The sequence below is a fragment of the Marmota marmota genome, unplaced genomic scaffold, assembly GCF_001458135.2.
Source record: "Marmota marmota marmota unplaced genomic scaffold, marMar, whole genome shotgun sequence".
NCBI classification, from domain to species: domain Eukaryota; kingdom Metazoa; phylum Chordata; class Mammalia; order Rodentia; family Sciuridae; genus Marmota; species Marmota marmota.
The window spans coordinates 1,188,393-1,199,093 of record NW_026000119.1 but is presented as its reverse complement, the minus strand read 5'-3'; the positions used below and the strand labels follow the sequence as shown (position 1 = coordinate 1,199,093).

General features: G+C 34.9%; 1 pseudogene; it reads right to left on the bottom strand.

Annotated features, from left to right (window-relative positions):
• Window positions 1-218: 218 nt before the first annotated feature.
• On the bottom strand, window positions 219-767 carry LOC107153617 (annotated as a pseudogene).
• Window positions 768-10,701: the final 9,934 nt, after the last annotated feature.

The following is a 10,701-nucleotide window of genomic DNA, read 5'->3' as shown; positions in this document are numbered from 1 at the left end:
TTTTTTCTGTAACAGTAATGCCTGTTGGTTTGCAACTATATTGGCTATATCATTTCAGCCATTTACCTATGATAGGGTGAAGAACTAACTGCTTGTTACCTCTTGTAGGTAAATATGAAATGTTAAAGGAGACTCTCAATAATTTCATTATTTTTTAAATATAAAGAAATAAATCATTTAATGTGCAATCTATTTCATTTGGCAATGTGTAATTTAAATCAAGAGATAGACACTTGTACACAAATAGAATATAACAAAAGGAAAATATGATTTAATAAGTGATGGGTCCAGAGCTTTCTAGTTCTTCCAAATTTATAGATCAGAGTGCTAAAAGGCATATGAGCATTTTGAAAAAACACAGCTAGTCCTGGATAAACATCAGTATTTTGGGTAACATATGCACCGAAAAGAATCTACATGGAAGCAATAAGTGACCCAAATATCAACATTAAACCAATGAAGAACCAAATTTGAGCATTGTTCCTTTTAAACAGTCATTTTCATAGCTGCCACCTCTCACCTGTGCATTAGATACAGCATTTATCATGAAGAATCCCAATGAAGAAAATCTGCCATATGTGTGAAAAGCATGGTATAACTCTTTAACTGATATACCATGGGTACATCCATCATGTTCCACCAACTTGTAAAAAACAGTATGCTTGTGACCACAGAAACAATAGAATTTCTTTTCTCACTCTAGTTAATACATTCTCATTCCAGCCCATACATTCTGGCCATCAGAAATTACCTAGGAAGTCTGCCATTTTAACTCCATAAGCCTGGATATTTCCTTAAATACTGCATCTGGTTTTCTATCAAATGCTTGCTCTGACAGGCACAGGGAAGAGGAGGTTGTGACACAGCTGAACTGGAGTCCTCTAATTTCATTAATTTTTAGTAAAATTTTGTAAAGTACAGGATTGGTATGACTTCAAACATTGCTGAAATAGTTATAGAGCTTGTCTTCACATTCTAGATACTTAGTGTTCAAATGGCTTGCTAATCTTTGACTAATCTCAAGGAAAAAAATCCACAATATTTCATGAATAGTGGCAGTGGATGTATACCTATATTTTAAATAACTCACAATGCAACAGTGTTAAGAAACTGCCCTTTTAGTCTTCTCCCATGTGAGGACACAGTAAGAGGTTTGTCTTGGAAGAAGAGAGCAGCCCTCATCCAAAATGGAGTCTACCAGTGCTTTTGATCTTAGACTTCCCAGCCTTGAAAACTGTGGAAAAATTCCATTATTTATAATTATCCAGTTTTAAATAATTTGTTATAACAACAGAGATGGACTAAGACAGACTACTTGAAATATATTACACAGGATTAATGGGACTATATCATATTTTTCCTCTTTAATTGCCACTTTCAAAGAAAGGGATGGGTGCCCTATTTACCTTGGATGGTTTCTGATGCATTATTGTGAGTTTTGGGGTTTTGGCTCATTATCTTTATGAATACCATTAAGACTAATGCATTTCTATAAAATAATTTTTAATCAATTGAAGTCATTATTTTTTATGCTCAAAATATTCCATCTTTATCCAAAAAGTCTATTATGTATTTTTGACATAATCCTATTTCAGTTTGGTGACTTCCTTGTCATTTGTTATAACAAGATGTACAAGATTTGTGTTATCCATTTCTTGATCCATAGCTGAATCCAGACACTTTTCTAAGGAGGTTTATTTCCTTATGATACTTAAAGATCAGAATCTGGCACTAGGTTTGGCTATTTCTTTTAGGTATTTTCAGTAAACATATCAAGGAAATGCATTTACAAATTTAGCTTCTTATTGTAGAAACTAAAATATACAGAGGATAAACATACAGAGGGTATAGCATAATAAATCTCACTTGTGCCATCTTCTAGTCTCATACATATCAATGTTTTGTTCAACTTATTTTATCTTGTTCTCATCCTTTCTAGAAAAGTTGTGAAATATATTTCTTGCAAATATATGACAGAAAAAATGGTCAAGGGATAGAAACTAGAACTTCATAAATGAGGACCCATAAATGGTCAACAACCTTTGAAAGATGTTCATATTTCATGATAGTTTATTTTCACATTTAAAAAAAGTAATGAATGAGCTGGGGTTGTAGCTCAGTGGTGGAGCACTTAACATTAAAAAAAGTAAAGATTAAAAAATGAATACTCTAATATGAATCAGTTACAGTAAAATAGAACTTTCATACAATGCTAAAAGAAACAAAAGTTGGTGTGAGTTTTCTGGATAGCAATTTAATAAATCACATAAAATATTTGGGGTTGGGATTGTGGCTCTGTGGTAGAGTGCTTCCATAGTACATATAAGGCACTGGGTTCAATTCTTGACACCACATATTAATAAATAAAATGAAGTTTCGATGTCCATCTACAACTAAATATATTTTTAAAATAGATATTTAAAAACTAGCTGGATGCTGTGGTGCAGGCCTATAATCTCAGCTACTTCGGATGCTGAGGCAGGAAGATCACCAGGCCATCCTAAGGAACTTGCAAAACTCCATCTCAAAATAAAATTTAAAAAGGACTAGAGGTGTAGCTCAGTGATAGAGTGCTTGCCTTGTATGCATGAGAACTTGGGTTCAATTACCAGTAGTAAAAAGAAACAAAAAGAAAGAAGAAAGAAAAAGGAATCTGCTTTAATAGACTTCACTTGAGTAACACCAAAGTGAACTTCTTTTTATTTTGCTCAATCTGTGTTCAGTCCAGAAGGGAGGCTCAGCCACACTATAAGACACTGTTGTCAGGTGCAGGGTCAAATTTAGATCACCATCATATCCAAGTTCCAGTTGGTAGGAAGGAGAAAAAAAGCACAAAGAAGGCAAGACCAAAGTTATGAAGATCCAGGTCTAGAAATTACACACATCACTTCTGCTCATTTTATCAGTGAAAATATAATCAAAGGGTCACAATGATCTGTAGAGAAGGCTGGGGAATGCAGATTAGTTCAGCAGCCATGTGTTAAAGAGAGGAGAAAACAGATTTTTGTGGATACCTCATAGTCTCTATTATACCCACAACTCAGTGAGTTTCCTTCTAAGAATTTAATTTTAAAAAGTTCAGATGTTCCCCCAAATATAACTATAAGCATTGCAGCTTAGTGTGTAAGTGAAAAATTGAAATCAACATGAATATCCAAAATAATAGGTTATTTAAACAGATTATCATTAATTAAACACCTTGAAAATGAGGTAGTGCAGGCTTTCGGGTAGAGCTCAGTGTGTACCGAGTGTGTACTCAGCCTGAAGGAAACCCTGGATTCAATCTCCAGACCAAAATTAAAAAATTAATGATATAATGAGTATATAATGATGATGAAAGAGGTTCAGTGTTATAGTAGAAATGTTTGGGGTTCTCATCTTGCTTCTAATCATTTTATATTTAAATTACTGGCCCTACTTAAGGGGTGCACTTAGGTAACCTTTTTTTTCTGTCAGGTGATGCTACTGGAGTAGTTATAGGTATTTGAATCAGGGATAATATCACTCAAATTTTCTCTCAATAATTTGAATTAAGGCATACAGAAAGTATTGTGGTCTTGTTTTGGCAATGGAGTTGTAAGATGATGTGTAATCTGGACTGAATGCATATTATCAAGCATCTGTATGCCAAACCTACTTTTATTCTAAGAGTATCTGAGTATTCTGTTTCTTTCAATCCAATGATTATAACTAAGAAAAGTATAAATTTTTATCTGAAAAAGAAAATGGTTTATAGAAGTTTATATATAATATGATTCCCCTTTTAAAAAAGACAACTGTATAGAAGAAGGTTTATAATACTGGTAACAATGGGTATCCTTTGGATGATAGAATTACAGGTGATTTTTATTTTCTTCAATCTATTAGTTTCTGTTTATTGAACTTTCTACAATGAACATGTTTTATTTTAAATTTTAGATAAAGTAAATTGCATGTACTTTTTTTGGCAGAAAGTTATAAAAATTAGCATTTGGTAAGAGGGAGCTCATTCCCTTGAAAAGCCCAGGCAGAATATAGAACAAAGAAGTTGAAAAATTGCCACATGGAAGATTATAGGCTCTATATTTTGTGAATTTATTGAAAACATTAATAGTGAAGATTTATAAATTTCAATCTAATTTGTTTTTATAATCCTCAATGTGAGGCTAAGGGGACAAGAAGATTGGCAAGGAGGTGTGATAGGTATTGAAATCAGATATCACTGCATTATTTGTGCCTGGATTTGAACTATAGACAGAGGAGATAATTCTAAAGAATGAGACTTGTAATAAGGACACCACAAACCTGAATACCATACATATAAAGCACAAACATTATTATGCATAATCTGCTTGAATCTGGAAAATCTCAATTGAACTAGTATGTTATATTTTTTGCAAATCAAAAAAAAAAAAACTGGAAGAGAAATAAGGAAACAATTAGATTGATAAAAATTAAGTTAAAGAAAACTTACTTTAAAACTAGCTACAAAAAAAAACAAACAAAAAAAAATAATAAAAAATAAATAAAAAATAAAACTAGCTACGACACTTGGAATTTCAGTAAAAATTCTGCCCTTTATACAATGTAAAGCATGATCTAGACTTTCATACTGCACAATAAATTTTAATCAGTATCACAAAATTAGAATATATAAAAATATTGGCAATCTCTGAATCATCAACAAAAAACGTACTTTTTGAGTAACTTAGGCTAATTTGAAATTTTGCAAAGTTATACTTGAAATTCTACTGTTTTACTATATTCTTAATAAATGTCAGCTTTAAAATAACTTATTCAGGTGACTTTTTGTACATTGGAAAATTGATAGTAGTTACATTTTATTAGCTTTGATTAATAACTCTTGGCATAATAAGTAACCAAAGATAATTAGTTTACCGTTATGTGGTATATTTATCCCAAATACATATTTGCTGCTTTTTTGTTATATAAACTTTTGTTATATATATTATGTAAACATGTATAATTCAAGTCTAAGTGTAGGTGTCATGAATTCTTAGTTCATTATAGAGTAGTTATTTGCTAAGTATAAAAGACATAAATGGTGTGAAAATACTTTGTGTACAATTAGTGACTTGAAAAATTGTGTTCTATATGTGAATTATGAAATGAATTGCATTCTGCCATCATGTATAACAAATTAGAATAAATAAATATTTTTTTTTAAAAGGTGTGATTCTAGAGGATAAGATGTCAGCAAGAGTGCCCCCTAGATTTTAATAGTATCAAGTTAGGGGAATTGTGACTGCTATATTTTTTATATAACTTGCACTTTCTATAGAAATGTGCTTATTTATGTCTTTCAAATTGCTGGAGTTTGTTATCTCAAGTTGTTTGATTTTTATCCTTATTGATGTCCTACCTGAGGGCAGGAAGAGGTGGACATACATCCCACCTTTAAAACTAACACTATAGGAACGGACTATTATTCAGGTGGTGGAACACATGGTGTTAGAGTGTATTTTGTTGAATCCTGTGGAATATTGGTATTTTAATTCTAAAATATCACCTAAAATTTCTCAGTTCCAATTCTGTCTATAGTTAACATAAAAAGTAAATTGTAGTTAGAAGCACAGTTTTCTCTATTGCTTTCCTGTCCACCCCATCACCAATCAGAGGCAGACCCTGACCCATAACACTATTACCAACAAGCAGCCTTAATCTTTACCTGGGGTTTTATATTCACTAGTTGTATTGTCTATGTTGCCTGTGGTGGTCATTAATCATCATTAATGAACTCATACAGAGTACAAATATTACCTGCTCCTAGCATTGGAGCACTTTATCTGGAGTTGCTCAAGTGAGAAGCCCCAAGATTATAAGTCAATATCTTCATTTCAAAGCCTCTGCCCTTGTGACTTTTAAATTGGAGCTCCAGTTTGACATCACTGTATGTCTCTATTTCTAGCCACCACTTTTTAATACACATGGCTTGCCTCTCCCAATTCCTGAACAGGGCTCTCAGATTGTGTGTCAAACTCAATTACTCTGTAGGAAAACTGCCTTCTCTTCAAGGTTTCCCCTTAAGATCTCTCAGTAATTTTTGAACCTTCTATTTTGAAATAGACCTTCTCAAACTGTGTCATTTGTCAATTTATTGCCCATCAGCTGCAATGTGCCATTCATTGTGATGCCTTCTGATACTGGAGCAGCGCCCTGCCCTACCCTACTCTATTGCCAGTTTGTGCAACATTCAACATTGTCAATCAAGGGTGCTAGAGAGTCACTTCAGGCCATAGCAAGAAGGAAATTTCTCCTGAGGGTCAGGTTTGCGCTTTTCTTCAGCAAGGCTGCCAGTGGATTTGCATGTGGAGTTCCATGACACTTATCTCTGTGGCCATTGACAGCCAGCATGAGGCTTAACAGCCTTCCTGGAAGTTTGTTAGCCACCAGGTGAGCTACTTCCTGTGAATCTCCTTCAGCACATTCTTTCTGGCCTGTACCCTGTTGGGGCTGTGTGTTCCTCTGGCCAGCACACCCTCCTTAACAAGGTTGGGATGGGAGGGTAGATTTTTGTCTATGATTTTAGTTCCTTCCTTGTTCACTTTACCTCAGTTCCAGAAAAAGAAGCTATTTTCTGCATTTGTTATTTCTATTCTTTACAGTTCTCATTTATCCCTTTTATTATGATTAACACAACATTCCTTTGTAATAAACATTTTCTTGTTCAAATTTCTGGTGTGGTTCTGAATGCAACCTGAAGTTGGTATGTCTGTTTTCAGATGTTGTAGAAAGAGACAGAAACTTTATGTAATTTTAATAGATTTGCTGTGACAAAATATTTGAGATAAATATTTGAGAAGTTTGAAGCAAGAAAATGATGGAATTGAATTACATTATTATGTAAATTGAGAAAGACCCACTTTAGCAGCACAGTACCTCTGCTTGGATATCATGACTGCCCTTTTCTCTAAGAGCAAATTTAGAGAATCACTAAAACATGACCAAAATGTTGCTTGAGAGAAGACTTTATGAGGCTATCAATACATTTTATTAGAGAACAATGATTTTTTTTGTAGACGTTCAATTATGGATGACCTAACTTCGCTAAAATCATCTTCCCTTTCTATTTCCTTTTATCAATATCATCTTTCTTCTTTTTGCTCTTCGGGTGTAAAATATTGACATTATCTCTGATTTGTTTCAGCATAGTTAAATGTCTTAGTATTTGCAGGGCATTGGCTAGGGAATGAAAGGTTACAAATAGTATATCATTTATGTCCTCAAAGGACATACACAAAATTTGTGTATCCACAAAAATTGCTAAAATGTAAGTGACTAATACTTTTATAAACAATGAAAGTAACTAATACATTCAGAAATAATTCAACATCACCATTTTTAATAGTTCATTGGACTTATAATTTCAATGTGGATGTTAAGAATATTATCCTTGTTATAATGTAAAGCCAAATCTTTTACTTTACTCTCTAGAAAAAGCACAACAAATATTTATTATATTTTAAGACACAGTGTGACATTTAAATAAAATTTTAGGGTTCATTAATTTTTGAAGGAAAACAAAGCTATGATTCAAAGGAGCTTTTGAAAACACTTTTGTTTGACTGGCTATTTTATTAATTGTTATTGGGCATATACAACAATCACTGCACTTTAATATAAAATTAATAGTTTTCCTCTCATGTCCCACGGTAGAAGTATGGAGATTATTTATTAACACCCTCTTCAGAAAGAAAAATGTATAAGCTTCTAATGGTAAAGGGCAGGGTGATAGTGTGTGACAGTAGTAGGCAGGAGTCCTGCGTCCTCTTCTTGAACATTGCCTCTCCTGTCACCACTGTACTGCAACGAAGCAGTTGGCTTTATGTATTTGTTTTGTTTTTAAATTCAATTGTTCAGATAAACATCTAAAAGCAACAAAAATTGGATGGCTGAAGTTTCTACTTAATTAAATTTGCTCCTGTGTTTTATAGAAAAGTGGTAAAGCCTCTAATAAGACCAATTTTCATCTTCATCCCCAATTTGCTCTTCTCTCACTGTCTCTTCCTTCAGTCTCCTTTCAAGCATATTTGTCCATGGGGCATTGGTTCTAGGACCCCTGCAAATAACCAAATCCCAGGAGGCTCAAATCCCTTATAAAAAATGGCTTAGTATTTGCAGATAATTTACACACCCCATCCATACACTTTAAACTATCTCTATATGGCTTATAATAGCTAACAATGTAAATTCAATGTAAATAGTTGTATAATTCAGGGAAAATAGCAAGGAAAAAAACTGTAAACGTTTAGTATAGATACAATTTCTTTCTCTCCCAAATGTTTTCAAACTTTGTTTGGCAAAATCTGAAGATGTGGAGCCCACAGATATGGAGTATTGATTGAACTCTTTTCTGTGTTCTAATCCCCCTTGGAGGAGCCTCCAACTCTCCAGGAGAATCTTAAGAGAGGGCTGGTTTCAGAGTCCTTCATGTTTCTTTTGAGTTCTCCATTGCAAGTGCCAGCTGACAAAGGCTTTATTTCTGCCTGGGACAATCCTCATTTGAGGGTGCCAGAGATTCTTTTCTCCTGAGGAGCTGATGAGTTGGTAGCTGCTTTGACTTTGCTGCTGGCTCTCCACCGTCAATGACTGAGACTGTTTTCTTCCTGAATTTACCTAACTACAAACATACTTTACCTATACCAGCTTTCTTCTAAAAACCAATCTGTTTTCATTGTGAAGAATTTAGATTTTTTTTTCCATGACACCAATACAAAGCTTTAGGATATAGCAGTATGTGCTATTAACACTGGGCTAAGGGAACAAGCTCTTATAAGGTGTAGATGATCTATTATTTATGTAGGCATTTCATAATGCTGGATTGAGTTAGAAACAGAACCACCGTTTTAAGCCTGAATGATTGGCAGGAGAATGCAATATTTCCCCTGATAGTAAAGGGTGAATGTCAGTTCATTTTTCTCTTAAAATATTAACTTTATGCAACAAATAGAGCATATTTCCCAAGACAGAAATCTGGGATTCGAGGCTCTGTTTTCTTATCAAATCTAATTTGCTGCCTTATCTGGTTAATCCTACCTCACAGCTATTTTTTGACTGTGCTTTCTTTTCCAAAAACCTTTTCTTACACTGTAGGACCTATGCAATAAATTCTAAGCTCCATAGCACTGTATACAAGGCACTTCATCATCTGACAGCTGCCTACTTTGTAGCCTCATTTGCAGCTACTCCTCATCTGTGGTTGTGAAAATGCAGCATTCAGGTTTCTTTCTGCAGGCAGCATAATTGACCAGTGGCTCCAGATGCTGCTCTTCTGGATGCATTCTTGGGTTTATATAGATGCCATGATTCCCACAGGCTTCTCTCAGCCAAAGTCTGAGTATGATAGGGATACTAATTCAGGACCTTTCTTAAGAGATTCAGAATTCCTTGAACAGGTGTCTGGATAAAGGATTCCAAGACTCTTCCTACACAGTCTTTCTCCATTCCTTTTCTCCTTGATAGATGTCAGACCTGCATTATGATCTGAAGTCTTCCCTTACCCTCTCTGGTTTCTTCTCCTTTGTTCTTCACAGTTGTTACCCCATCCCCTGCCTCCCAGTGAATCTCTTGGTATTTAATCTCAAATCCTTTCTTGGCATTTTCTTTTGGGGGACACAAATTAGCACAAATGGTGCCAAGAGTGGTTTAAAGAAACAGGTGATAAGACTCGGTCTGGAAACTGACTTCATCACTACCTGCAGGCAGAGGAGGTCCTTCTGAGTGTTATGTATGGGTAGGCTCTGGCACTAGATGGTATCTTAATTCCTAAAGATCTCACCACAGGTAATCCAGAACAGGAAAATATTTCACTGGAGGGGAAAACTCTGGCAGATGCCATGATCTAGGCATTTGAAACATATGGGGAAAATTATGTTACAAGGGTAGTAAAGTGAGCTGGTTAATGTTAAGTTTGTACTGCTGCTTTGCACAGGGAAAATGAGAAATTGAGGGTCATTAACAAGAAATTAAAGGCTAACAGTAGAAAGTTGAGGGCTGCTTTTATGCTTCCAAAGGGGACCTTGTCTTTTGCAGTGAAAGGGAAGACATAGCTGAGTAACAGATTGAAAAAAAAAAACTCAAAGATAAACCAAGTGTAAATGCCTGAGTCCACTATCAGATGGTAGAGAAAGAGGTAGGCTTTGGGTGTGGGCATACTGGAACAGGTACATATTATGTGCAGTTAAAAGGCATACCAGAGGACATGTTCTATGAGGGTGCCCAAAAGACATGTAGAGCAAGGCCATCAGGAATGCTCTGATAAGGTACTCTTAGCATCATGATTCATTTGGCAATGACTCTCCTCTACAGGCCAGGGCTGACAGAAAGGCAGGTGGCACAGAACTAGACTCATTTATATTCATGGAGCTATGCATGGAGGTAAGTCCCCTCCTACCATCCCTAACCTTTACCCCAATGTTTTTATTCAGTGATAGACATTTATTTTTTGCATGGCTTTGTCTTTTCTCCTTACAGAACTTCACCAGTGCCACTATATGAGTATGTTGAGGGAGGCCCCAAATGGCTATAGTTAGCCTCCCTTGCTGAGGCTTCTGGCAAGCTATGTTTTTAATATGCAGCCAAGGTCATGAATTGGTTATTTTATGGGTAGTGTGTATTCAAGGTTATAAACATTTGCTTGTGAGCATACACCTACTTATGTAGCCTGCTAGTAGTGTGCCTTCTTTGGCCTGCATATAAAAA